Consider the following 27,562-nt stretch of genomic DNA (forward strand, 5'->3'; position numbering starts at 1 on the left):
CCTGCTTCTCCCTCTGACCCTCCCCCATCTCGTGCTCTCTCTCTCTGTCTCATTCTCTCTCTCAAATAAATAAATAAAATCTTTAAAAAAAAAAATTCTAGCTTTGACACTTAGCTACATGGTATTGGGCAAATAAAAATCTTTCTAAACTTATTTCTTCATCTGTAAAATTTCTACCCCTTGGGTTTATTGCGAATATTAAATAGCTCACAAAAAGCTCTTGGTGAATGCTTGACACTTACCACTTAATACATAGTATCCATTGGTGAAATTGATGTGATTTGAAGTTGGGTTCTTGAGCAAATGGCTAAGAAAGAATTCTTGAGATGTTTTTGGTGCAAAAAGGTGGTTTTATTACAGCATGGGGATAGGACCTGTGGACAGAAAGAGCTGTACCTGCAAGTGTGAGGGCTGACTGATTATATATTTTAAGTTTTGTGGAGGGAGAGGAGGTAGAGATAATGTAGGTTTCTAAGGAATTTTTGTATGCTGAAAGCAGGGTCTTACAGGACCTTGAAAATTTAGCTATTGTCAAGATAAGGTTACTTTTAGTCTTTAATGAAAAATAAACATTAAGGCTTAAGGCAGCCACGAACTCCTTAAGGAATGTCACGCTCTGCATGTCTCAGGTATCTATCAGTGGACTGCATGCTGTAAGGAGATTTGATTTAAACTACATTTTTCTTGCCTTTGTTTTCCTCATCATTTCCCCCTGTTGAACCATTTTGACCCTTAAATCTTTAAGGTTGCTGAGGGTGGAAGGTCTTGTCTTCTGTAACTTCTTCCTGCTAAAGAGAGATGTCCCTACGTATGGGTCAACATTGGTCAGTTGGGGATGTAGGAGTTACAAAAGGCAGAGGTAGCCAAATGTAAGGTAGACAACATAGGTGAATCTCCTTGAATAGAAAGGATCATCTGTCGATGTGCAGTTATTGTAGTGATGGAGTCTTGGCACCAAGCAAAAAAACATTGAAGAAGACAGCATATTAGAATTAAAATGGCTCTAAGAATAAGTCCAGCAAAGAGAACCTGAATAGTTGACCATAATCCTCCGCCAAGCCAGGAACTTAACCAGTCATTAAGAGAAAGGGAAGGATCTTATAAAGCCTCAATTTGAGTATTCATATCTTTTAGTAGCCCTGTGGCATTTTTATGATAATCTGGGATGTATGTATACACACCATTCTGTTTTGATAATGGCACATGTACCTCCTTGTGCTACTGTTAGAACATCTAAAGCCATTCTCTTTTGTAGAACTGCTTTGTGCATTTGTGTGACTTCAATATTGAGTAAGGAGATGCTGGTTTGTGAATCATTGAGTGCCTTTATAGTGTATTTATTAAGGACTTCCACATTCCAAATTATGCTTTCTAACTCTACAGATGGAACAAAGATGGATGCTAAATGATCATACCAGTGAAAGACAGATGTTGCCCATCTTTGTTTTAAATTGGGAAGATTAGCTGGGGTAGTGATAGTTTCAGTAACGCACCCATGAATCCAGGCAACCTAAGGCTCAACGACCTATCCACCCTGGACGAAGCCAGGGCCATAGATTAGTTCCACGTAACCAGTGGGTCCCATTTGGAGCTAGCCATCTGATTCTAGGTCGCCTCATGCAATCAGTAGCAAACCAGTCAGTAACTTGAGTACAGTGGTTTGAGAACCTGTTTCTAATGATAGCCAACCTAGAAGTCGTGTGCTATTTGCTCAGGTATCATATGTATGATTTCTTTGTTCCCAGCATAAAAGTGCCTTTTGACTGAGCTGTCCAAGGGAGGGTGTGAGCCATAAATATGTGTCCCAAATTTGATATATACCCTCCTCAGTATAGCGATAAGTAGGGTTTCATAACTTAGGCACTTGTTAGTGGGCATCAATTTATGGGTTTGTAAAGTCAGTTAATATTTTAATAGTTTGAGGGTATGAAAAAGTTTGGTTATGTCCTGGTAAATTCCATGTCATATTGATCGTGGGCCAAGAAGAAACATTCTGGTTAGTGATAGATTTATCACAAAACAGGGTATCGTTATATATTATTTCTGAAATATAAGTATATAGAGAGTGCCAATCAGTACCTTGTAAAGGGGAAACCCACCAGGGTAACTGGGATGTACTTGACATGGACAAAATTCCACATATCCAGCAAGCTGTTTGATTTTGAAGTTCAGAGTAATGTGCCCATTGTAAGAAGGAATTGTCAGTTCAGATAGGTGAACAAAGAACAAAGATAATATACAACCTTCATTGTCATTTGAAGAGGAGTTTGAGATCTTCTACAGGTTCACAGGAGAAAGAAGGCACATTAGTTTGCTCATGGGTTTCCTGTGAAGGAGGTACAGGTTTTATTCTAGATACAGGAGTCCAGGAAGAATGCCCTTCTAATTTTACTGCAGTGGGAGTACATAATATGACCCGATATGGACCTTTGCATTTTGGATTTAAGTCCCCCACCATATTTGATTTTCAGTTTTTAAAATAAACCATGTCTCTAGGACTTACAGGGGGTAGACTTTCAGTTATAGTTGAGTCAGGTTTGGGGAGCATGTGATCAGTGTATTCATTAAGTGACTTATGAATTAAATCAACCTCAAGTGAATAATTTAATAGAGCATTATTATCTTCATCTAATAATAGGCCCAGTGTAAGAAATGGCTTTCCAGGGGCGCCTGGGTGGCTCAGTTGTTAAGCGTCTGCCTTCAGCTCAGGTCATGATCCCAGGGTCCTGGGATCGAGCCCCGCATCGGGTTCCCTGCTCCGCGGGCAGCCTGCTTCTCCCTCTCCCACTCCCCCTGCTTGTGTTTCCTCTCTGGTTGTGTCTCTCTGTCAAATAAATAAATAAAAAATATTAAAAAAGAAAAAAAAGAAATGGCTTTCCATCAATAACTCAAAAGGGCTGGATCCTAGAGGTTGTTTTGGAGCAGTTCTCATTCTGACAAGTCCTTTTGGTGAGAGAGTAGCCCAATTACCTGGGTTTCTAGACTAAGTTTAGTAAGGTAGTGTTTTAAAATATGATTAGCTTTCTCTACCTTTCCAGAGGATTGTGGATGCCAGGCTGAATGTAGAAAATACTTAATTTTTAAAGTCTATGCTATTTGTTGAGTTATTTGTGCAGAAGGACCATTGTCACTTTGAAGGGATTGTGGAAGGCCAAATCTGGGAATAATTTCTCATAACAAAACTTTGGTTACTTCCATGGCTTTTTCCATTTTACAAGGAAAGGCCTCGATTAACCCAGTGAAAGTATCAACCAACACTAGTAGGAATTTATAACCTTTGCAAGGAGGCATCTGTGTGAGATCAAGCTGCTAGTCCTCTTCTGGATATGTTCCACGCCTTTGGGCTGGTTTTGAGGGCAGACTGCACCATCTGGATTTACTTATGCACAAACTACAGGATCGGCAGATCTATTTTATTGTAGCTGTTGAATTTACTCCATCAAATAAATATATAAATAAATAAATAAATAAATATTCTAAGGCATTTTTGCCTAAATGAGTAGCCTGATGTAAACCCTGTATTGCCTTCCATTGGTTAATTTGGGGTATAAAGATTTTTCCCTCATCATTAACAAGCCAGTCCTGTGCATTTTTAAAATATCCTCATTCCTGGGCTATGTGAATTTCTTGGTCTGAATAGAGTGGAGTTACAGACTTTATTGGATTAAGACTGGTGTAAGACTTAATATTTGTTTATTCTGTGCTGCCTGCTTGGCTGCACAATCTGCCAAATTATTTCCTTTAGATTCTAAAGTTATGTCCTTTTGATGTCCTCTGAGGTGGATTACAGCTACCTCCTTAAGTAGGTGTACAGCCTCAAGGAGAGTAATTATTTCAGGCCCATATTTGATTGGGGAGTTGTGGCTTGATAATAATCCCTTTTCTTTCCAAATTGCCCCAGGAAAGCATATTTGGGGTCAGTATAGATATTAATTTTTGAGGCTTTTACCAATTGAAGAGCATGGGTAAGTGCTATTATTAATTCAGCCTTTTGAGCAGAAGTATTTATTGGAAGGGCTTTTGCCTCAGTGGTCCTAATTAAATTAGCTACAGCATATCTGGCTTTTCTTTCTCCCTTATCCAGGAAGCTACTGCCATCAGTAAACCAGTTGTCATCTGCATTTTCAATAAAGGAATCTTTTATTTTATTTATTTTTATTTTTTAGAGAGGAAGAGAGAAGATGGGGGGCAAAGGGAGAGGGAGAATCTTAAGCAGGCTCCACACCCGGCATGGAGCCTGACTCGGGGCTTGATCTCACAACCCTGAGATCATGACCTGAGGCAAAATCAAGACTCAGACGTTTAACTGACTGAGCCACCCACGTGCCCCAATAGGGGAAACTTTTAAATCTTATCTGCTAGAGTAAACAAGGTCAATAATTTCTGAGCAGTTATGTTCTAACATAGAAGTATGATGGTCAAGTCTGGGCATAAGGGTAGCTGGGTTTAAAGTTTGACAGGTTTTAAGAATTATTTCAGGTGTGTCTAAAAGTATAGCCTGGTATCTAGTAAGTCAGCCTCCCATCATCCGTTGGTGGCCTTTGGTTTCTAAGACACTTTGACCTTGGTGTGGAGTCATTAGTTTAAGGATTGCCCCATAGTAAGTTTTGAAGCCTCTTCTACCAGGAAGGCTGTGGCAGCTACTGCTCGAAGACAAGCCAGCCACGCTTGAGCTACATTTTCAAGTGACTTTGAAAAATAGCCCACTGGCCTTGTTTCATTACATAACTGTTGGGTAAGAATTCCCAAAGCTTGTCCCTGTTTTTCTGCTACATATAAAGTGAAAGGTTTTTCTAAATTTGGAAAAGCCAAAGCCATGGCTGAGGAAAGTTTAGTTTTTAATGTTTGAAAACCTGTCTGCTGGGCTTTAGTCCAGAGCAAAAGTTCTTCATAAGGGCCTTTAATTGAAACATATAATGATTTGGCTAAGAGCCCAAATCCAGGAATCCATAGGCAGCAAAAGCCTGCCATACCTAGCGAACTATGAGATTGTTTCTTTGTAGCTGGAGATCCAAGATCTAAGATACCTTTTTCCTGTCAGTAGACAGCATATGGTGTCCTGGTGTTAGTTCCTATCCCAAATATTGTACTTGTTGTCTAGATATTTATGCTTTTATAGGAGACATGTGATACCCTCTGTCTGCCAAGAAGTTAAGTAAAGTTCTAGAATTACTATCAGACATTTCTTTTGTAGGACTACAGGTTAATATGTCATCCACATATCAAATTATAGTCCCTTGAGACAAGGAGATATCGTGGAGGTCTTTGCTAAGTGCAGCCCCAAAAAAGTGAGGACTGTGTCTAAGTCCCTGTGGTAAGATTGCCCAGGTTAATTGAGCAGCTTGTGGGCTTGAAGGTAAGACCCATTCAAAAGCAAATAGTGGCTGTGTTTCCTCACTTAGAGGGATGCAGAAGAAGGCATCCTTTAAATCAAGTACTGTAAACCAGTTGGCATCACCAGGGACCTGGGTGAGAATAGTGTATGGATTTGGCACTATGGGATGAATAGACACCACTGCCTCATTTATAGCTCTTAAATCTTGTACCATCTGATATTCTCCATTTGGCTTTTTTGCTGGTAAAATTCGAGTATTATAAGGTCATTGACAAGGCTTTAAAATATCATGTTGGGGAGCCTGGGTGGCTCGGTCTATTAAACATCTGCCTTTAGCTCAGGTCATGATCTCAGGGCCCTGGGATTGAGCCCTGCATCGGGCTCCCTGCACAGCAGGGAGTCTGCTTCTCCCTCTCCCTCTACCATTCCTTCCTGTTCATGCTCTCTCTCAAATAAATAAATAAAATCTTTAAAAAATAAATAAAATAAAATACCATCTTTGAGAAACTTATAAGTGGTTGTAACCCAGCCTTTGCTTCAGGTTTTTTTTTTTAATTTTATTTATTTGACAGAGAGAGAGCACAAGCAGGGGGGAGTGGCAGGCAGAGAGAGAGGGAGAAGCAGGCTCCCTGCTGAGCAGAGAGCCCGATGTGGGGCTTGATCCCAGAACCCTGAGATCATGACCTGAACCGAAGGCAGATGCTTAACTGACTGAGCTACCCAGGCACCCCTGCCTCAGGTTTTAAGGAGTATTGTCTTTTATGAGGTATAGTGCTTACATCCTTTAAGGTTACTTTAACTGGCTGGGCTTTAAGAGCCTGACCTGGGACATCACAATCCCAGACCTGGGAATTTACTTCCTTCCAGATATTAGAAGGGATATGAGGGTAAGGTTTTAATTCCCCAGATGTTAAAGAGAACAAGCCATCCTCTTCTTTAGTAAGAGCAAACCTGCTTCCTAGTTTATATAAGTCTCATCCAGGCAATGGAGTAGGACAGGTTGGAAGGACTAGAAAAACTTGAGTAACCAATTTACTTTTACATTTACAAGTTAAAGGCATTGTCTAACGGCACATTTTGTTTCTCTTTCTCTGCCAGCAATTGTATGGCTACAAAAACAAGTAGGACCAGAGTGCTGACTAAGAACAGAGTAAATGGCTCCAGTATCAATAAGAAAATTGATAAACTTACCTTCCACATCCAGGGTAACCTGGGGCACAGTCATCTTTTTTTTTTTTTTAATTTAAATTCAATTAATTAACATATAGTGTATTATTAGTTTCAGAGGTAGCATTCAGGGATTCATCAGTCTTATATAATACCCAGTGCTCATTACATCACGTGCCCTCCTAATGTCCATCATCCAATTAGCCCATCCCCCCCCTTCCCCTCCACCAACCCTCAGTTTGTTTCCTATGATTAGGAGTCTCTTATGGTTTGTCTCCCTCTCTGATTTCGTCTTGTTTTATTTTTCCCTCCCTTCCCCTATGATCCTGTCTTGTTTCTTAAATTCCACATATGAGTGAGATCATATGATAATTGTCTTTCTCTGACTTATTTCGCTTAGCATAATACCCTCTAGTTCCATCCACGTCATTGCAAATGGCAAGATTTCATTTTTTGATCGCTGAGTAGTATTCCATTGTGTGTGTGTGTGTGTGTGTATCACATCTTTATCCATTCATCTGTCAATAGACATCTGGGTGGGGTGCACTCATCTTGATGTCAGAGGGAGCCAGATCAGCCTCAGGGCCCTGTCATGCCAGATCCTCTGGTTTCTACATAGGGGGTACCTCAGTCCATTTGCCCTGTTCCTTGCAGAAGAGATCTGACTGATAGATTGTATTAAAGCTTAGTGACCCATTAATGGACCATTTTACTCATCTCCTAAGGAGTCCTGAGGCCAGGCAGTATTACAAAAGATCAGTTTTTTCTTTCTTAGATCTTGCAGTCTGAATTGATTCCAGTGGGTTAAAAGGCATCACAAGGGAAAGTCCTTGGGGACTGAAGAAGATGCCATGTTCCTAGAAAAGTAGAGAAGGTCCATTGCTAAAATTCCTCCCCAACTCCTGGGTGGCGTCCCTCGCAGGATGTCAGAGGTTCCTGGTATCAAAGCAACTGGAGGTGTCCCTTGAACGAAATCGCTATGATCACCGCCTGCCATTAAAGGCCCTGTAGGAGGGATGCTAGTGTCCCCCCACCCACTTCCCCATCGCATTCTAGACTGGAAAATGGGTGCTGGCGTATGGACCAAGATAACTTGTCTTGCCTTGCCTTGCCTTGCTGTGTGACGGCCCTGCCATTGTTAACCCATGGAAAACACTTAGAAAAGTTTTACAAGGGGAAATTATCCAATTTTGTAGCTTCAGTAGTCAGTAGGGGACACTGATGAAAAATAGTGAAGATAGAAGTCCATCATGATCTAAGCGACATTCCAACACATGTGGTCCTTAAAGCTGACTTCCCTAGGAAACAGTCCCCATTTGGGTTTTAATTCAGTCAGGTACTGGTTTCGGCTGGCTCCCAATGGAGTTCTCGTGGTCAGAAGTGGCTAGACCAGAGATGTGGAGGGGATCACATTAGACCAATAAGGAGGAAACATCATATGAGAGTCTTAAGATTGGCATCTGTCCTAGTGACTTAGGTGACTGTCCTCTGCCCAAAAGACAACTCTGTATAAGACTAGGAATAAAGAAAGGGCATCAAGTTTCTGGGTCTTACTACCATTCAGGCCAGGGTACTAACTTCCAGCAAAAAGGTAGGTCTTCTCTTCGCCTGGTGGGAGAGGGGATAGGACCTGTGGCCAGAAGAAGCTGCACCTGCAAGTGTGAGGGCTGACTGATTATATATTTTAAATTTTGTGGAGGGAGGGGAGGTAGAGATAACATAGGTTTCTAAGGAATTTTTGTATGCTGAAAGCAGGGTCTTACAGGACCTTGAAAATTTAGCCATTGTCAAGATAAGGTTACTTTTAGTCTTTAATGAAATATAAACATTAAGGCTTAAGGCAGCCACGAACTCCTTGAGGAATATCACGCTCTGCATGTCTCAGGTGTCAGTGGGATGTGTGCTGTAAGGAGATTTGATTTAATTTATTATTTTTTAAGATTTTATTTATTTATTTGACAGAGAGAGAGAGAGCACAAGCAGGGGAAGTGGCGGGTAGAGGGAGAGGAAGAAGCAGGCTGAGCAAGGAGCCTGATGTGGGGCTCCATTCCAGGACCCTGAGATGATGACCTGAGCCGAAGGCAGATGCTTAATGACTGAGCCACCCAGGCGCCCCTATTTTTCTTTATCTTTCTAATATTAGAACTACAAGACACTTTAAAAATTATGTAGTCTTGAAACCACTATAGAAACATAAAGGCGGATGGAAATTAAGATGGACACCTTAGCGCTTCAGCGAGGCTTGACTTAAAACTGAACAAATTTTTCTCTTCCTCATTCTTGAAGCCTCCCCCTTCTCTTCACTTGTTTTTCTGTAAAATCCTTTGTTCCAGGAACTTGGTGTCGATATTGACATCTCACTGACCTCAATATATACTTAGTAACAAGACTGTGACAGCTGGTGTCAGTGCTGGTCATGAGACCACCTTGAAACATGACAGGGCAGCTGGCGGCATGTACCTGTCGAAACTGCCAGATCCTGTATTTTCCTGCCTTTTACCCTGGTGGGCTTACCATCGTGAAGACATTTGCCTGCCGCAGCCTCCTTTGCCTGGCAAAGTAGTAAACTATTTTCTTTCTTTATACCCAAACTCTGTCTATGCATTACATATTTCAACTCCAGAGCACAGAGTTTGGCTTTGACAATAGTCTAATGGCTCCCAACCTTGGATCCATGTTGGAATCACCTGGGGAGGTTTAAAAAATCTGCTGTCTGTAAGCTGGAGGCATTGCATTTCCTGATTTCAAAATATATTTCAAAGCTACAGTAGTTAAAACAATATGGTATCGGCATAGAGACAGACATATAGACCAATGGAACAGAATAGAGAGCCAAAAGTAAACCCATGGATATATTGTCAACTGATCTTTGCCAAGGATGCTGAGAATATACAATGTGGAAGGGACAGTCTAGTCTCTTCAACAAATGTTACTGAAAAATTGGATATCCACATGAAAAGAATGAAGTTGAATCCTTATCTTGTACCATACCCAACAATCAACTCAAAATGGATTAAAGACTTAAACTGTAAGACCTGAAACTGTGAAGCTCCTAGAAGAAAACATGGGGGAAAAGCTTCTTGATATTGATCTTTTTTTTTAAAGATTTTATTTGGGGGCACCTGGGTGGCTCAGTCAGCTAAGCATCTGCCTTCAACTCAGGTCATGATTCCAGGGTCCTGGGATCGAACCCCGTGTTGGGTTCCGTGCTTAACAGAGAGCCTGCCTCTCCCTCTGCATCCCCCCCCTCGTGTGCTCTCTCTATATACATATATCAAATAAATAAATAAAATCTAAAAAAACAAACAAAAAGATTTTATTTTAGAGAGAGAGGCAGAAAGAGAGGGTGAATGGGGGAGGGAGAGGGAGAGAGAATCTCGAGCAGACTCCTCCCTGAACACGGAGCCGGATGTGGGGCTTGATCTCACAACCCTGAGATCATGGCCCCAAGTGGGTTGCTTAACCGACTGAACCACCCAGTTACCTAGACATTGATCTTGACAATGATTCCTGGGATATGACACCAAAAATAAAGGCAACAAAGCAAACATAGGTGGGTGAGATCACATCAGATTAAAGCGGGCTTGTGCACAGTAGAGGAAACAATCAAAAGTGAAAGGCACAGAATGGAACAGGAGAAAATATTTGCAAATCATTTATTTTATAAGGGGTTAATGTCCAAAATATGTAAGAAACTCTTACAACTTGATAGCAAGAAAAACAAATAGCACAATTAAAAAGTGGGCAAAGGACTTGAAAAGACATTTCTTCAAAGAAGACATACAAATGGCTACCAAGTATATGAAAAAGTACTCAACATCACTAATCATTGCATTTCAGGGAAATGCAAATCAAAACCACAATGGGATATCACCTCAACACCCGTTAGGATGGCTATTACAAAACAAACAAAAGGTAAGTATTGGTGAGGATGATGAAAAATTGGAAGACTCGTACACTGTTGGTGGGAATGTAAAATCATTCAGCTGCTATGGAAAACAGTATGGAGGGTCCTCAAAAAATTAAAAATAAAACTACCATATGATCCAGCAATTCCACTTTTGGTATATATCCAAAAGAATTGAAATCAGTATCTCAAAAAGATATTTGCACTCCCATGTTCATTGCAGCATTATTTACAATAGCCAAATGTCCATCAGCAGATGAATGGATAAAGAAAATGTGGCATATATGTATAATGGAATATTATTCAGCCTTAAAAAAGAAGGAAATCCTATTATTTGTGACAACATGGATGAACTTGGAGGGCATTATAAGTGAAATAAGCCAGTCTCAGAAGGACAAATACTCTATGATTCCCTTTTTATGAGGTATCTAAACTAGTCAAATGATTGGAAGCAGAGAATAGAATGGCGGTTGCCAGGGGCTCAATGGGTGTAAAGTTTCAATTATGCGAGATGAATAAATTCTAGAGATCTTTTGTACAACAAAGTGCATGTAGTTAATAGCACAGTATTGTGCATTTAAAAATATAGAGGGTAGATCTCATGTTAAGTATTCTTACCAAACACACAAAAATGGGACACCAACTTTTAGAGGTGATGGATATGTTTATTACCTTAATTGTGGTGATAATGTCTTGGTTGTGTGCATATGTCCAAACTCATCAAATTGTATGCACTAAATATATAAATAATTATATCTCAATAAAAAAATTATTTTTTCTGCTGTCTGGAGTCTCAGCCCCAGAAATTCTGATTTAGTTGGTCTGGAGTGAGGCACGGTCATTAGAAGTTTGAAAAACTCTCTAGATGATTCCAGTATGCAGCCAGGATAAAGAAATACTTCTCTAGACCAACATCCTCACTGCACAGATGGGAAAGAGAGGCCCTGAGGAAGGAAGTGACTTGTCTGGTAAAATTAGATTAAGAACTCAAACCAAGGTCTCCTGACTCCGACCTGGGTTCTCTCCAGCACATAACGCAGCCTCAGACTCACTTCCTGTGCTTCCACACAAACACTACCCCAAATTGTCTCATGTCATATTCCCTGAACACACCAGGTCCACCCCTGTGTCAAATCCACAGCAATACAAGCTGTCATTGGAATGCTTATTATGTGCCAAACACCGAGCAAGCCAAATTATATGTGTTATCTCTAATACATACAGCAAGCCTTCAAAGAAGGCATGAGTGTCCTCATTGGAAGAGGAGGAGGCTGATGTTCAGAGACTTGAAGAAATTAGCTGAAGTTGTGACTAGTAAAGAGAAGCCAGGATTTGATAACAGGTTTACCGGACTCCAAGGAATCTCACTATACTTACTGCCACCTGTTCCCACCCCGCCTTACCTTCCTGGGTTATTTCTCCATCAAGAACCAGCTCTAGTTTCACTCCCTCTGCAAAAGCTCTTCCTCCCCAGACCACAGAGTTATTTTTATTGTTTTAACTTTCATGACGCTAATCACCCACATTAGCTATTTGGCAGGTTCTCCCTCACATGGTAATTTATTGTGTCATGTATATGGCCTGTTTCCTTCTCCATGAGGCTGAGACAGAGAGGGACCTTCTCTAACTGTGTTTCTGTGTTGGTCCTGTAGCTGTGTCAAGATACAGTGATTGCGGGGCACCTGGCTGGCTCAGTTGGTAGAGCATGCGACTCTTCATCTTGGGGTTGTGAGTTTGAGCCCCACATTGGGTGAAGAGATTACTTACAATCTTAAAAAAAAAAGACACAGTGATTGCAAGATCATAATATTTAGTCTTTTGTGAGACTCCTCCACTGGGAGTATCTGCAGAAGGAGAATACCTATAGGCCCAAGTGGAGTTGAAAATTTGAACTAAGAATGAAGCTTTCCTCAGGTTTGGATTTGTAGAAACATTTACAAGTAAGTCTCTAGGTGTCAGTAGAAAGCCTAATTTTAAGAGTGTGACACAGAGTGGAATGAAATCAAAATCTCAGGCTAGAAGTTTTTCTCTGTAACCATCAAGCTAAAGCTAGAATTCTCTCTCCAACATAACAAAACTGTAGCAACATTCCTCCCAGCCCAGGGGTTGGTAATGAGGCAGCCTTTTCCATGTTTGGACAGCTTTATTGGAATGCTGTTCTTGGTTTTATATGAAACTGTCTCCTGGTAGCTTCTACCTGCTGTCCAAGGAAATTAAGTGGCAACAGCCCATGCATTGCACCTGGGCCTGAGCATGTGGAAGGCCTGTTATAGTCGAACAGGTCTTCCACAAAGGTCCATCCTCAGAGCATCAGGGACTGAGGCAAGTGAGCAATGCACCTCTGGCAGGGTGCTGTCCTCTCAGACCCAGAGATGGAGAAGGTGACTCCAGCAGAGTCCAAAGACCTGGGGAGTCAGAAAAGCCCCCCCTTTCACTCTGTTCTTCCCAAGGTCTTCAATAGCCTGGCCTTTGCTTAGTCAAACCCATTCTCTCTCCTCAAAAAATAGAGGTTACCACTATACCTTCTGGCCCCAGCTGTATTCTTTAGAAATATATAGAACAAACCCAGTGTCTCTTCCTCCAGGGATCTGAAGACAGAGACTAAGCCATCCATCCATCATCCAACCATCCATCCATCCACCCATTTATTAAGCATATCTTTACTGGAAGCCTACTGTTACCAGGTAATGGGTCTCCTAATAGGCAGCTAATAAGTGGCAAATGGTGTTATTAATAACCTGATGATAACTCAGTCACAGGCACTTTTATATGGTGGATTTTTGAAAAGGGAATGGAGAGATAAGGGAAGTAGCATTTACTGAATATGAACTGCCTACTGTGCAAGGTATTAGGTGCTTGCTTTACATGCTTTATATTGTTGAAGACTTACCGATATCTTTTGAGGTGGGTTATCCATATTTCCAGTTTAAAAAGGAGGAAGCTAAGGCTTAAGTAACTTGACTAAAAAGCTACAACTCCAGTGGTGGAGCTGAAGTGTGGATACAGAGCCCCCAACTACAAAACTGCCACACTGTGGGCCTCACATGGGAATCCCCAGGACAGCTGAAGCAACATCATGGTCCCTTCATGTCATGGGTCTGAAACTATTTTTTAATTTTTTAAGTAATCTCTATGCCCAATGTGGGGCTCAGACTCATGACCCCAAGATCAAGAGTCACATGCTCTAGAGACCGACCCAGGCAAGTGCCCCTGAACACTGTTTCATTTTTTTAATCTTTTTAAGATTGTATTTATTTATTGAGAGAGAGGAGAGAGTGTGCACAAGCGGCAGGGAGGGGCAGAAGGAGAGGGAGAGAGAGAATCTCAAGCAGATTGACTGAGTGCCCCTGACCCTGGGCTTGATCTCACAACCCTGAGAATCATAACCTGAGCTGAAATCAAAAGTCAGACACTTAACCTCCTGAGCCACCTAGGCGCCCCCTGAACACTTTTAAATTAAGTTTTCTTTTCAAACCCAAACCCCTCATTTTCTCTGTTGTATTTTTTAAATTTAAGTTTACAAAGTGACTGCTTTGTTGTTTCCTATAGAAGTCAAATTTCCTGTCAATACTTTCCATTATAAACTTGGATGCATGACAAAGCATAAGAAAATCAATAGCAGTAATTTGGTATTCATCAGTTTTTCCTCTAGAATTAGTTTTTTGATTATACTTATTTTAATCGATAAATTGCTGTGATAATATCAAAGAAAATTTTCAAGAAAATCAAGATTACCCTAAATCTCATATCCTAATACAACTACTTCCATTCTAATTCATATCCATGTGTATATGTATATTTCAGTTATAAATCCTTAATAAATGTAGGCTATTGTAATTCCAGATGTTTTATATTTTGATTTTTTTTCACTCAACCTTATTTAAGGATCATTCACCCATGTTTCTATGAAGCTTTCCTAATGGTCCCATTTAATAGCTGTCAAATGGTCTATCAAATTTCATTATATATTAAGGCCTTTAGAAATGAAGTTCAGGGATTACTGACAAGAAATGCTCTTTCTCTCTTTAATTCATCATTTAAGCAATCCACTGAAGCATGGCTTTAACTTTTTTTGTTGTATCCATTTAATGTGTTATAACCTCAAGAGGACGGAAATATTTTTGTAGTCAGAAGGACATTTTCTTTTTGGTTTTAGAGGGTTTTGGTCAAAATCAGATTTGTAATATTGGTATCAGAGGGTAATGGCTATGAGTTTAATTGGTGTTTGTTTATTCTCAAGTTCTTCCTGTCCTGATCCATGCCCCGGCTGGCTGACTGAAGCCCTCATTTGAAGCTTTGGAAAGCCCATTTTGGCTTCCGTGAGTCAGTTAACTCTTCAGGGCTTTGCTTTGTGGAAAGGTTGTTCTTGGGAACTGCTTCTTGTTCTTTCAGTGCCTGCTATTTCTGGCAGCAAGCCAAACAGTGGAGACCACTGTTTGTTCATTTGGTTTTGGTTTGTGTGTGTATGCATGTGTGTGCATGTGCATGAGTGCAATCTTAATTGTATCTTCCTGCAATCCCCTTTTTTCTTCTTCAGCTTAAAGGTTGTCAAAGCCGTCAGGAGAGAGACACTGGGATGTGATCAAAGTTAGAGTTTTTTCCAGCCTATACTGTAGGGTCCTGATTACCACTAAGGTTTTTACTTGGCTGTGTTCCCAGACCCAGGATGGACAGAAGAGCTCCCATGGGCCACTCTTCTAATGGTCCCCAGTGGTCTACAAGGCCTGCTGAGGGGTTGGACCTGTCTAGTTATCCTTCTTGACCTGAGGATGAATTTTCACCTGGTGTTAGGTAGAGTGTAGATAGAAGAGAAGAAGCTAAAACACAAGATATGTTCATGAAACGAGCTTCATCAAAATAGAAGAAATATTAAGAAATTGCAAACAAATGATAAAATGTTTCCTTTTATCCTAAAACAAGTGGAATCCTTTTCTGGGTTGATTCATGCTGAACACTTCAGCCAGATGGAACTTCAGTAGGCTGTTGATATTTATGGATTTAACATTCAACGTTGATTGTCCCTGGGTAAAATGCAGTCATGTATCATTTTGCTGAGTTCCAAATTTGCATCCTGTGTACTTGGATATGGACATGAAGAAGCAAATCATTTAGTTGGTATGCAAGGCTAGCTGATAGTCCATCTTTCACATCACATGATGGCTTTGTATCTACATACTCAGTATTATATATGCATTTTGTTGGGGAAGATGTATGATATAGTGGTTTATGACTATTTGGGGATTCTCAAAGTTTTTGGATATATCCCTCAAATCTGTTAAGGTCTATCATTCTACAATTATACTGTTATTTCCTGCCCCTGTGCTGGTTTTTTACTCGTATAGTCTGCCTATCCTTCCCCTGGGGGTAACTATTAAAATTAGGTCTAACAAATATACTACCTCTCTCAAGTGTTTCCCAATTATTTTCCACTAACATAATCTCTCCCTCCTTTGATCTTCTTAGAATTTTATTTGTACCCTTTTTTGAGTAATTTTTAAATGTTATATGACCTTGTATTAATAATGATCTGTATACTTCATTGTACTTATGCCTCTGAGACCATATCATCTTCAGGGTACATCTAAGTCTTATTAGTTTGAGAAGCCTCCCCCCAGCAACTGCCCTACTTCCATTAAGCCCAGGACATTGCCCTCCTCATGAGAAAGGCCAATAGATAAAGGCTATTTGTTGTAGGCTTTCTGTTGTAGCAAAGCAAATAGACATCTTATGGATGACAGGTTTTGCTAGATGTTGCTAGTACTTCTGATAGTGACTTAATAAATAAAACCAGATTGCTATGTTCTTTCAATAACCTAACCTGGGGTAACATGTGAACTCAACAGCTGTTCTAATATTAATGTTTAATATCCTTTTCATCTTCTAATTTGACAGTTCTCTACCTGGTCCTGCTCTACCTTTCTCAGATCTAATCACGATTCATGCCTCCACAGTGCCCTCCTTTTTATTCCCTTTCTCATTACATCATGTTGAAATCTCAGAAAAATAGAACACATGCTCTAAAGATCCAAGTCCAAATGAAGAGTTGATTTAAATAGTCTTTCTCCTATTCAATTTACCAATTTAGCATCTGTGTCTTAGTGAAAATTCTCTAGATTATAGCACCTGGGGTCAATATTAAAGTGCTGATTTTTTTGTGTGGGGGGGAAGGGGTTAGGTACAAGCTCAGGAAGGTAACAGTGAAAAAAGCCAAGCAGTGCAGTATGATATGTTAACATGCTGGCACTACTCCCAGCAAGCCATGGTGAGAAATAGCAGGTGACTTAGGTAGATTCCTTGAGCCACAGAGGTTCTCTGTCATGGCCATAGGGAGGAATCCCAACCTTGAAATAGTGTGTAGAAGGGGGAAATGAGAAAAATGCACCTATCAACCTCACTTCCATCTCTCATTTCCCATTTGTCAAGCCCCACAAGAAGCTAACTCTCTTGTCATTCTGTGTGACTTATTTTTTTTTAAGATTTTATTTATTCATTTGAAAGAGAGAGATCACAGAGGGGGAGGGGCAGAGGGAGAAACAGGCTCTCCCACTGAGCAGGGAGCCCTATGCAGGACTCCATCCCAGCACCCAGAGATCATGACCTGAGCCAAAGGCAGATGTTCAACCAACTGAGCCACCCAGGTGCCCCTTCTGTGTGACTTCTATGGTGCATTACCTGGTCTATTGATACCATCTGCAGAAGCAAGATTTCATGTCCTGTGGTATGGCGTTTAGTCTTATCTGAGAGTGAGGAGAAACCAGTACAGATGGGAGGGTGTGTAGGTCATACGGGTCTGGGACTTCCTTTCTGACTCCAGGGAACTCAGCAGAGGCAGCAGGTGAATGGTGCAGGTGAATGGTGCCTCTGGAAAGAAGGAAGTAGTCGAGGGGAGTAAAGTTGTGTGCCATATACAACCACTTCTTCCTTCTCCCATCTCTTAAAATGAGTCATTCTTTGTGGTTCCATTTTCAGCCTTCTTGTATTCTCACGCTCTACACTTAACTGTTTTCTATGCACTGATAATCACCAAGTTGATATTTACAGCCCAAGTCTTTCTGCTCCAGATCCATGTAGATGATGACTTACCTGTCTCTATCTGGGTGTTCCACTCAGGACATCAAACTTAAGAGTCCTAAAATTGAGTTCATCCTTTATCCTCTTCTCCAATCCCCCACCCCCAGACCTGCTTTTCTTCCTGTAGCCCTGTCTTGGTAAATGTCACCAAACCAGGAACCTAGCAGTTCTTGGAAGGAAGGATTCCTTTCTTCCCTTCAGATTTCATATCCAAGGAGCTACTATTGATCTTTCTTCCTAAACATCTCTCAGATCCAGACCTCTTCTCTGTCTCCACTGCCATTGTTTTATTTCAGAACTGTAATTGCTTCCTAAATGTTCTCTCTACCTTTGTCATTGTCTCCTTCCAGTCCATTTTCCAAACTAAACCTGCAGTTATAATTTTAACAGGCAAATCGCCATGACCAAAAAGAGCTTAGAAGGTTCAATGGTAAAAGAAAAGTTCAATGGTAAAAGTACCTATTTACATAATTTATGGCATCAATATAGAATATATTATATGTATTGATCAATGATGTCAAGGAGAAAAATCATATGATCATTTTAACAGGATGCTAAAAAAATTTCTAAAAATCAACATACATTTTGATTAAAGAAAATCTTAACATGTTAATATGTCAAACCAACTGCTAATATTATACTTAGCAATAAAACATTAGAAGCATTTCCATTAAAGTTAATAATTTGACTGTCATTAGCATTATTTAAGATTGTTCTGGAAGTGCCAATCAATGCAATAATGAGAAAAAGAGATAAGGGAGGTATAAATATTTGATAGGAACAGACAAAATTATCATTATTTGAAGACTGTATGGTTGCTTGAAAAACTGTTAGAACTAACAAGAGTTCAGAAAGTTTGGCAATTATGACAAATATTTAAAAATTAATGTATAGGGCGCCTGGGTGGCTCAGCTGGTTAAGCGACTGCCTTCGGCTCAGGTCATGATCCTGGAGTCCCTGGATCGAGTCCCGCATCGGGCTCCCTGCTCTGCGGGGAGCCTGCTTCTCCCTCTCCCACTCCCCCTGCTTGTGTTCCTTCTCTCGCTGTGTCTTTCTCTGTCAAATAAATAAATAAAATCTTTAAAAAAAAATGTATATCAGCAAGAATTAGCTAAGAAAGAAAATAGAAATGAAGAACCCATATATCATGGTAATAAAAAAAAATCAAAGTGCCTAGTAATAAACTTAATGATAAATGTGCATATCTACAAACCTTACCACAGAATCTATAAGGAGATTTGAATAAAAGGAGAGACATTCTACATTACTGTGTTGGAAGATTTAATATTGTAAAGATATTAATTTTCCTCAGGCGAAGCCTATAAATTTAACAAAACCTCAATAAAAATAGCTAGAACTTTTTTTTTAGAATGTGAAAGGAATCTATTTAAAGTTTATTTTGCAAAACTTTTGTACCAGTTTTCAGTGACTCAGAATGCTCTACTGCCTTTTCCTTAAGAAAGGATTGAAGTACATGCCTGCTCTGCACCCTTTCTCCCTCGAAAGTCCTGCCTGTGTTTGCATGACTCCCCAACTCCCAGAATCATGCTGTTGAGATGGACATACTGCCTGTAGATCCCAGGGGTAACTCTCAAGTCATGATGCAAACTTCGGGGTGTCCTGTATAAGGTGCAAAGTAAATGTTTTGAACAAAAAAGAGAAAGAAAAAAGGCAAAAAGAAAGTCAAGCACATCTTTAGGAAGAATAGTACCCCAAAAGCCTTTTCCTACCAGATATTAAGATGAACCAGCAAGATACAATAATAAAAACATTACCAGGTAGAAAGCACAGTTCAGAAATATATCTTAAGTACATAGAAGAATTGTGTACATAAAAAAGCCTGTGCTTCCTATCAGTGGGGAGTGTTAAGGTAACTGTATCATGATGAAAAATAAACCCAAACTCACATAGTGCACAAAGATAAATTCCAGAAGGATTAAGAATTGTAAGAAGAAGAAAATACGGTGAGTATCAACAAAACTTTGGAGTAAGGAATGACTTTCTAAATATGAAACTAAAAACAGAGCTCATAAAGGATGATAGATGTGGTTGTATAAAAAGGTGAATCTTTTATACTGCAAAATTCATCATAAACTAAGTTAAAAGAAATGATATTGTAGGAAATACCCTTAACCAAAGGCTTATATCCTTAACATTCAAAGACCCTCCAAATTAATAAATGAAAAATGAAACTATACAGTTGACCAGAAAAAGTATTTTACACACACACAAAAACTTCAAATGGCTAATAAGCAAAAAAGTTCAACTCCGCTATAAGTCAAAGAAATGTAAATTAAAACCACAAAGAAAAAAATAATAAATATATGCACTATTAACACGGGTTAATAGATTCAGGCACTTTCTTTTTTTTTTTTTTTTTTAAAGATTTTATTTATTTCAGACAGAGAGAATGAGAGACAGGGAGCATGAGAGGGAGGAGGGTCAGAGGGAGAAGCAGACTCCCTGCCGAGCAGGGAGCCCGATGTGGGACTCCATCCCGGGACTCCAGGATCATGACCTGAGCTGAAGGCAGTCGCTTAACCAACTGAGCCACCCAGGTGCCCAGATTCAGGCACTTTCAAACATTATTGGGTATATCCATTCATACAGTTCTTCTAGAGGGTATATATAAAAGCCATTAGATAGGATTTACTCTTTAGCAATGCTACGACTGGGAATGTACAACAAAGAAGTAATTGAGGACATATATCCATATGTTTAATAAGGATATACATAACCTTAATAATCTTTACTATATAACATGGAACTGTCTATAATAATAAAGCATTGGAAACTACCTAAGTGTCCAAAATAGGGGATGTGTGCAACCATTTCAAAAGATGTAGAAGGGGGCCTGGGTGGCTCAGTCAATTAAGTGTTGGACACTTGATTTTGGCTTAGATTCTGATCTTAGGGTCATGTGATTGAGCCCCACTTCCGGCTCCATGCTTAGTGGGGAGAAGCAGTTCTCTCTCCCCCTCTGCCCCTCCCCCTGCTTGCATGCGCTCTCTCTCTCTCACAAATAAATAAATAATTTTTTTAAAAAAAGATGTAGAGAGGCACCTGGGTGGCTCAGTCATAAAGCGTCTGCCTTCAGCTCAGGTCATGATCCCAGGGTCCTGGGATCGAGCCCCACATCGGGCTCCCTGCTCGGCGGGAAGCCTGCTTCTCCCTCTCCCACTCCCCGTGCTTGTGTTTCCTTTCTTGCTGTCTCTCTCTCTGTCAAATAAATAAAGTCTTTTTTAAAAAAAAAAAGATGTAGGAGAATAGGAACAAAAAATATTTAAGGAAAGATATTTAAAATAAGAAAGAATAATGGAAATGCAGCCAGTAGGGGGAAAGTTATGAGTTGGACAACCTAGCACTAGAGTTCTCATAGGGAGGGACCATTTTGACTTAGCAGAATAGTTTAGAATTGCTTTGCAGTTTGGAGCAAAGCAAAAGGAACCTTGAATTGCCTTGTGCAAAAGGGAATGGGAATTGGAAATGAGTTAGAGGAGGTTGAATTTAAAAAATGGAAAAGATAGGGAGGGAGGGAAGCCTGCAGCTAATGCTGTTGTAGCTCCAGGTGGAGAGACAGCCAGTGAGAATGACTACTGGACTCTTAGAACTCGTCTCTGAAATTCAGTTTCAAGTTGTCTCTGAGTCGTGCTTCAATGTAAGCCATCCTCTGTTGCCCCCAAATCTTTTTTTAAGTATTTGCTAACACACCACCTTGTTTAGGCCATATTTTGGGGAGAGAAGGAGTTGGGGAAGTGTAGAAGAGACAGTGTGCCCAGGAGGTAAATGAAGCGTAGGGATCAAGGCAGAAGATCAGAGCTAGAGGTGGCTAAAGGGAGGACACCCCTGCCTCCATCTTCAAAACCCCCCAGAACCCTGAGAGATATTGGGAGGGACTATACATAGGATAGGGGTTTGAGCAGAATTCTTTTATATCTCAAGAGTTGGGGTACTCCAGAAGGTTGGAGGACCCTGTAAAGGACATGGAGGATAGGGGTGGGGAAATGCAGAAAAAAACTGCTTAGAAGGATCACAGCATACAGAAGTTAACTATGATGGTATGCTAAGATTGTGAGACATACTTATTTTCCTCTTTTGCTCATCTATATTCTGATTCTTCTGTAATGAATCCATATTACTTGTGTAATTTTTAGAAATAAAAATGTACTGAGGGGATAGGGTAAATCCACAGAAGTAGAAAGCTGACTGGTGGTTGCCAGGGCTGGGGAGAGGGGGAAATCAGGAGTGCCCGCTTAATGGGTATGGGTTTCCTTTTGGGGCGATGAAAGTGTTTTAGAGCTAGACGGAGGTAATGGTTGTACAACACTGTGAATGTGCCAAATGCCGCTGCATTGTTCACTTTAAAATGATTAATTTTATGTTATGTGAATTTGACTTCAAAAGAGAAAAAAGAAAAAAAAATCTATTGAAAAAATATACAACATAAATTAGATCCTGTCACTCTTCTGCTTAAAATCCTTCAAGGACATCCTAACTCTTTAGTATGGCAGACAAGGCGCTCATGCCCTGCCCCTGCCCCTCCCCGCCACAGCCACCCCTATAAAGCTTACTCTCCAGCCATACAAAACCATGTGCAGTGCTCTGAAAGGACCTATTCTTTCCTGCCTCCATGCTTTGGACGGGTTTTCTTTTCCTGGAATGTCCTTCGCCTAGTTACTTTCCACTCATCCTCTAAAACTCAACATCTCCTTTAAGAAGCTTTCCCTGATTCCATAGTTGGGGGTGCCTCTTCCCTGTGCCCCAAGAACCTTTGGGACAGTTCCCTATTTTATTGGTGTAGGAGATTGTGAACCCTTGGAGGACAGGGCCTCGTCCTTTCCTCTCTTTAGCCTCAGAACAGGACAGAAGCTACAATAAATGTGAAATGAATAATGGCCTTAGGATCACTGACAGAAACCACCTTTATCCTGGGCATGAAATTGAAAATGACTCAGAGCCTCCGAGTTTAGCTGGCTTACTGTGATATTTGTCACAGAAGAATGGGAGATCTGTTTCTTTTTACTTTTTTATGAATTATTTAGGAATTGAAACATAGATAAAAATTCCGAATAACAGGTTAATAAAAATGTCAACCTAAGTAGCAAAATGGTCCCACATGGGGCTTAGAAGTTTTCAGAATACTGATGATCTCAGGAAAACAAAACTCAATTACTCATAAAAGCTCAAATAAAACACAATAAAAACTCAATTACTTTTGCAGAAACAAAAACAAGAAAAACCCATGAGGGGTAGTAGATAAAAGAAGGTTTTTTTTTTTTAATATCTTGCCCCAAAACTAAGACATAGTATTGCTATCTTAGGATGTTTGTTAAAAAATACCTAAGTCTTAGGGGCGCCTGGGTGGCACAGTTGGTTAAGTGTCTGACTCTTGGTTTCCATTCAGGTCGTGATCTCAGGGTCATGAGATCAAACTCCATGTTGGCTCCACGCTTAGCGTGGAGTTGGCTTGAGATTCTTTTTTTTTTTTTTTTAAGATTTTATTTATTTATTTGACAGAGAGAGAGACGAGGAGAGAGGGAACACAAGCAGGGGGAGTGGGAGAGGGAGAAGCAGGCTTCCCGCTGAGCAGGGAGCCCGATGTGGGGCTCGATCCCAGGACCCTGGGATCATGACCTGAGCCGAAGGCAGACGCTTAACGACTGAGCCACCCAGGTGCCCGGCTTGAGATTCTTTCTTCCTCTTCTCCCTGTACCCCTCCCACTCATGCTCTCTCGCTCTCTCTCAAATAAATAAATAAGTCTTTGAAAAATATCCCTAAGTCTTATAGAATTTTAAGTGACCCTAAGCCCCTAATGAAAAAATGGATCTAGGCAAAAACCATCGATGGCTGCTAACACTATTAGGTGGAAGGTCAGTGAGGATCAGGCTGGCATCCCTGGAACTCAGTGTTCAACCTTAGCATTATTAAAAATGGGACAGCCAGACCCTAGTTGCCTCCTGATAAAATGCAGTAGGAAGTATACATCACCACTTAAGAAAAAGTCTTGCCAAAAGAATTGAACCTGAATTTAAGGTCTCTAATCACCAGTTTGTGAGAAATATAAAGGATAGAGAAGCATGTTAAATGACACCATAAAGATATAAGAAATCAAATCAAGAAGATGAGAAATTCTACCAGACAAATGACTTAGTTTCTGCAATATGTAAGTCATATGAAGAAAAAGGAAGGGAGAAATTATAGATTCAAGGAGACAAAGATTTAAGAGACATGAATTTGAATAACCACAAAAGGATACATTTGAGACAATCTGGGAAAATTTACATGAATTGGGTTTTAATAATATTAAGGAATGATTGTTATCTTTTTGTGTGAAAATGGTATCACACCATTATGAGTTTTTTTTTTAAGTTCTTATTTTTACAGATTGAAGTATTTATGGGGAGATGATATGATGTCTTGAATTGGCATTAAAAGGCTTCCTAAAAAGTAAAAAGTATGTGTTGGGAGTAGATGAAACAATCACACACAATATTAGTAATTGTTGTCTCTGGATGATAATGAGCACAGGGATTCATTATACTATTCCTTCCCCTTTTGTATATTAAAGAGTACACTTAACATTCAGCAGCCATGTGGCAATGTTAATAAGCCCATCTACTGAGCTGGACTATATCACACGAAATGGCATTGTTGGACCAATGGGAATATTTTGGGCCTTGAAGTCAGAAAGCCCTGGGTTCGAATCCCAGATCTGCTACTTAGTAGCCCTGTTACCTTGGGCAAGTTACTCACTTCTCAGAATCTGTTTTCTCATCTGTAAACGGGGATAGTATTAACCTACTTCGGAAAGTTGGAGGAACAAGTAAGATGATATATAAAGTGTCCAGCACTTGCCCAGCTAAGAATAAGCACTTTATATGTGTTAACTACCTTGTATTAATTCAGTTATTTATTTCCCTTATTGTTTTCTAAAAATAAATTAAAATAATACCAAAGCTGATGAAGTAAAAAGTGAAACTCCCCCAATTTCACTCTCCAGAGGAAGGAACCACCATTAACAGTTTGTTGTTGGTTATCTTTCCAGACTTCTTTATATCTGTAAATATATAAAAGGACATACATCCATATACATATGGTGTGGATTATTTAAACAAAAGTGGAATCATATATTACATATTGTTCTGCAATGAATTTTTTCCACATTGCAATATACAGTGTGTCTCTTTTTGTCAGTTCATATGGCTCTGTATATATAAATATATATATTTCAATAAGTAATGCCATTCATATGCCTTTGCTTCCAGGCATGAGCATTCCTGTGAGCTAGAATCCTACAGCAGAACTGTTAGGTCAAGGGTACCCATAGTGTATCCATCTTGATCATACATAAAATGGTCCTACTGTCCTACTGTCCTACTGTCCCTCCACAAGTTATTGACTTATTTTCACATTAAGACCTATTGTCTATACATTTCTAAGTTGCATGCTGAGAGATACTGTCCTTTCTGGTACCACTTATTTCTCAACAGGCACTGAAAATGTTTCAGAGAATAAATGTGTTTGATTAACAAAAACCAGCCTCATGGAAAATAGTCGGGCTCCATTCTGTTATTTGTTCCCGTGAGGATAATGCGCTGCATGCTGTTTTCAAGGCTGAATGTAGCGGTGGATTGGATAAAATAAATGGGAGTCTTAGTTTTCTTTGTGAAAAGCCAGTGAAGATTATGTGAGGCAGAAGCCTGAAAGAAAGCAGGGAATAAAAGCTCCTCTCAAAAGAGGTCCCAGCGGATGGCAGCCATGAAAAGGTGGATGAGTAAAGAAAGAGGAAGGAAATCCTGCCTCGATTCCCCAGGATGTTCAAGATCTCACTTTTCCCTTCTGTTGTTCTAGTGACTTAGAGAGGACAAGTCCAGAGAAAGACGGTTTTAAGAAGAAAAGAAATCCAAATGGAATCCAACTCGGCCTTACTTATGTAAGAGCACCTGTCATGTGTACAATAGTCCCAGGCAGAACTCCTAAGAAAGATCACTTTGTAAACCATCCTGCTGCTGTGGGGAGGTCAACAATTGTCCTTTGTCGGTGCAGCCCTCCCCTCACCCCACTATGGAATTGCTGGTCCAAACCGTTGTAGTAAGGTTTGGGCAAGAAGAAATTATTCCATTGTCTTTTAGAAATTAGATCAGTAAGGGTGATGTCATTCATGATTTCCTAGGGTTCTGGCTGTTCCTGGTGTAGGAAACCATGTGCAGCCCCATTGCTGCATATGTTTCTCTAGATCCACAGTCAACATGGACACATAGAAAATGACCTGTGTCAAATGAGAATCTACTTCAGTTCCAAAAATCTTAACTTTTTCTTTTTAGGTGAAGTCAAATCAACACTTAGTATACTGATTTCTAAAATAGTGCATGTAAAAACAAATAAGTAAATGTTCTGGTCTCTCTTGAGCTTAGGGAGAGTTTTAAGATCCAGGTTATTTACTCAATAAAATATGGATTTGTATTTGACCTCCAAAGCACTTTTTGTCTTTAATTTCTTTTTTAGCCCAGGATCAAAGTCTGCTGCCCATCCACAGACAGGCTGACCGCAGCAAGTAGCCAGTTTGCACATGAGTTTTAATATCAACATCGCCTTGATTTTTCTTTGACAAGTACCTTTAATTATTTCAACAAATATTTAATGTGCCAGGTAGTGTCCTGGGTGCTAAGGATAAAGCAGAACAAAACAACAAAAATCCTTGCCCTTGTGGGTTTACATGCTAATGGGGAAGCTTCATTCGTTCATTTGCTCATTTATTCAACAAGTGTTTATTGGTTTTCTAATATGACTCAAGTCTTAAGCCACACACTGTGCTTAAACAGCATTCCATCTCTGCCCTCAGGGCACAGTGGGAGAAATAAGACATGTCCCCATGCTTTCCCTGCTGCTCCCCGTATACAAAGAATACAGAAGAGGGGCACCTCTTTCAGCTTGAGTGGTTCAAAGATGATTTCTCAGAGAACATGACAAGTAAGAGAGGCTGGAAGAATGACTGATGAGGGAAAAGGACAGTCCATGAAGTGATGAGACAGCGTGATGCAAGGCCCAGTACAGATGAATGCTACTGAATGAATGGCTGAAACGCCCAAGAGAACATCAACTCTGAGAGGCATGTTCTGGGAACTACAAGTCCTTTCCTGTGACTGGAGTTGAAAGTGTGTGGGGATGAGGGGCAGGAGATGGGGCTTGGGGAAGGAGGCAGGGTATGGATGTGAGGTAGGCTGGCTAAGGAGCTTTGTCCTGATGACAATTAGAAGATTCGTGGATCGGGTGCCTGGGTGGCTCAGTTGGTTAAGCGACTGCCTTCAGCTCAGGTCATGATCTGGGAATCCTGGGATCAAGTCCCACATCAGGCTCCCGGCTCAGCAGGGAGCTTGCTTCTCCCTCTGACCCTCTTCCCTCTCATGCTGTTTCTCTCTCTCTCTCTCAAATAAATAAATAAATAAAATCTTAAAAAAAAAAAGATTCATGGATCGTTTTAAACAGCAATGTGATATGGTCAGATTTTGTTCTGTTCTTAATAAAAGTATATTTTAAAAACTACACAAATGATACATGTTGATTTTAGATGAACCTTGAGGAACTTTTTGTGTGAGTGATTATTTCATTATACTATTTCTATTTTTTTTTTTTTTTTTTTAAGATTTTATTTATTTATTTGAGACAGAGAGAATGAGAGAGAGCATGAGAGGGCGGAGGGTCAGAGGGAGAAGCAGACTCCCTGCCGAGCAGGGAGCCCGATGCGGGACTCGATCCCGGGACTCCAGGATCATGACCTGAGCTGAAGGCAGTCGCTTAACCAACTGAGCCACCCAGGCGCCCTCATTATACTATTTCTATAAACTGGTACACTGCACATCTCTTTCTCCATCCCAGCAGAAGAATCTTTCTCATTGGGTTTGACACACCAGAAGGCTCTCAGTAAAGATTTGCTGCTTGTGAAATCCCATGCACACTGGCAAGGTGCAGCCAGCTTAGGTGAGGCCGTGATCTGCCCCAAATGTGCCACCCTGAGAAACTGGAGCTTCACCACCTATCTTGGAATATTTAGCAATTCCTACTGCCACATCATTGCCACTAT

At 40.3% G+C, this 27,562-nt stretch overlaps 2 long non-coding RNA genes across 2 annotated transcripts in view; both read left to right on the forward strand.

The window, feature by feature from the left end:
* LOC135362366 (uncharacterized) overlaps nucleotides 1-27,562 on the forward strand; it is a 51,813-nt gene that overhangs the window by 9,326 nt on the left and 14,925 nt on the right. The window contains exon 2 of the long non-coding RNA XR_010406967.1: nucleotides 10,343-10,417. This is a non-coding gene — a long non-coding RNA (uncharacterized LOC135362366). The remainder of the gene's footprint in view (nucleotides 1-10,342; nucleotides 10,418-27,562) is intronic.
* LOC135362367 (uncharacterized) lies at nucleotides 10,424-26,855 on the forward strand. The gene is made up of 3 exons (XR_010406968.1): nucleotides 10,424-13,093; nucleotides 14,650-14,728; nucleotides 25,333-26,855. It is a non-coding gene; the product is annotated as an uncharacterized LOC135362367 (long non-coding RNA).

The sequence above is a fragment of the Mirounga angustirostris genome, unplaced genomic scaffold (assembly GCF_029215605.1).
Source record: "Mirounga angustirostris isolate CCGP_5_RB_7025 unplaced genomic scaffold, mMirAng1.0.hap1 SCAF_13, whole genome shotgun sequence".
In the NCBI taxonomy this organism is placed as follows: Eukaryota; Metazoa; Chordata; class Mammalia; order Carnivora; family Phocidae; genus Mirounga; species Mirounga angustirostris.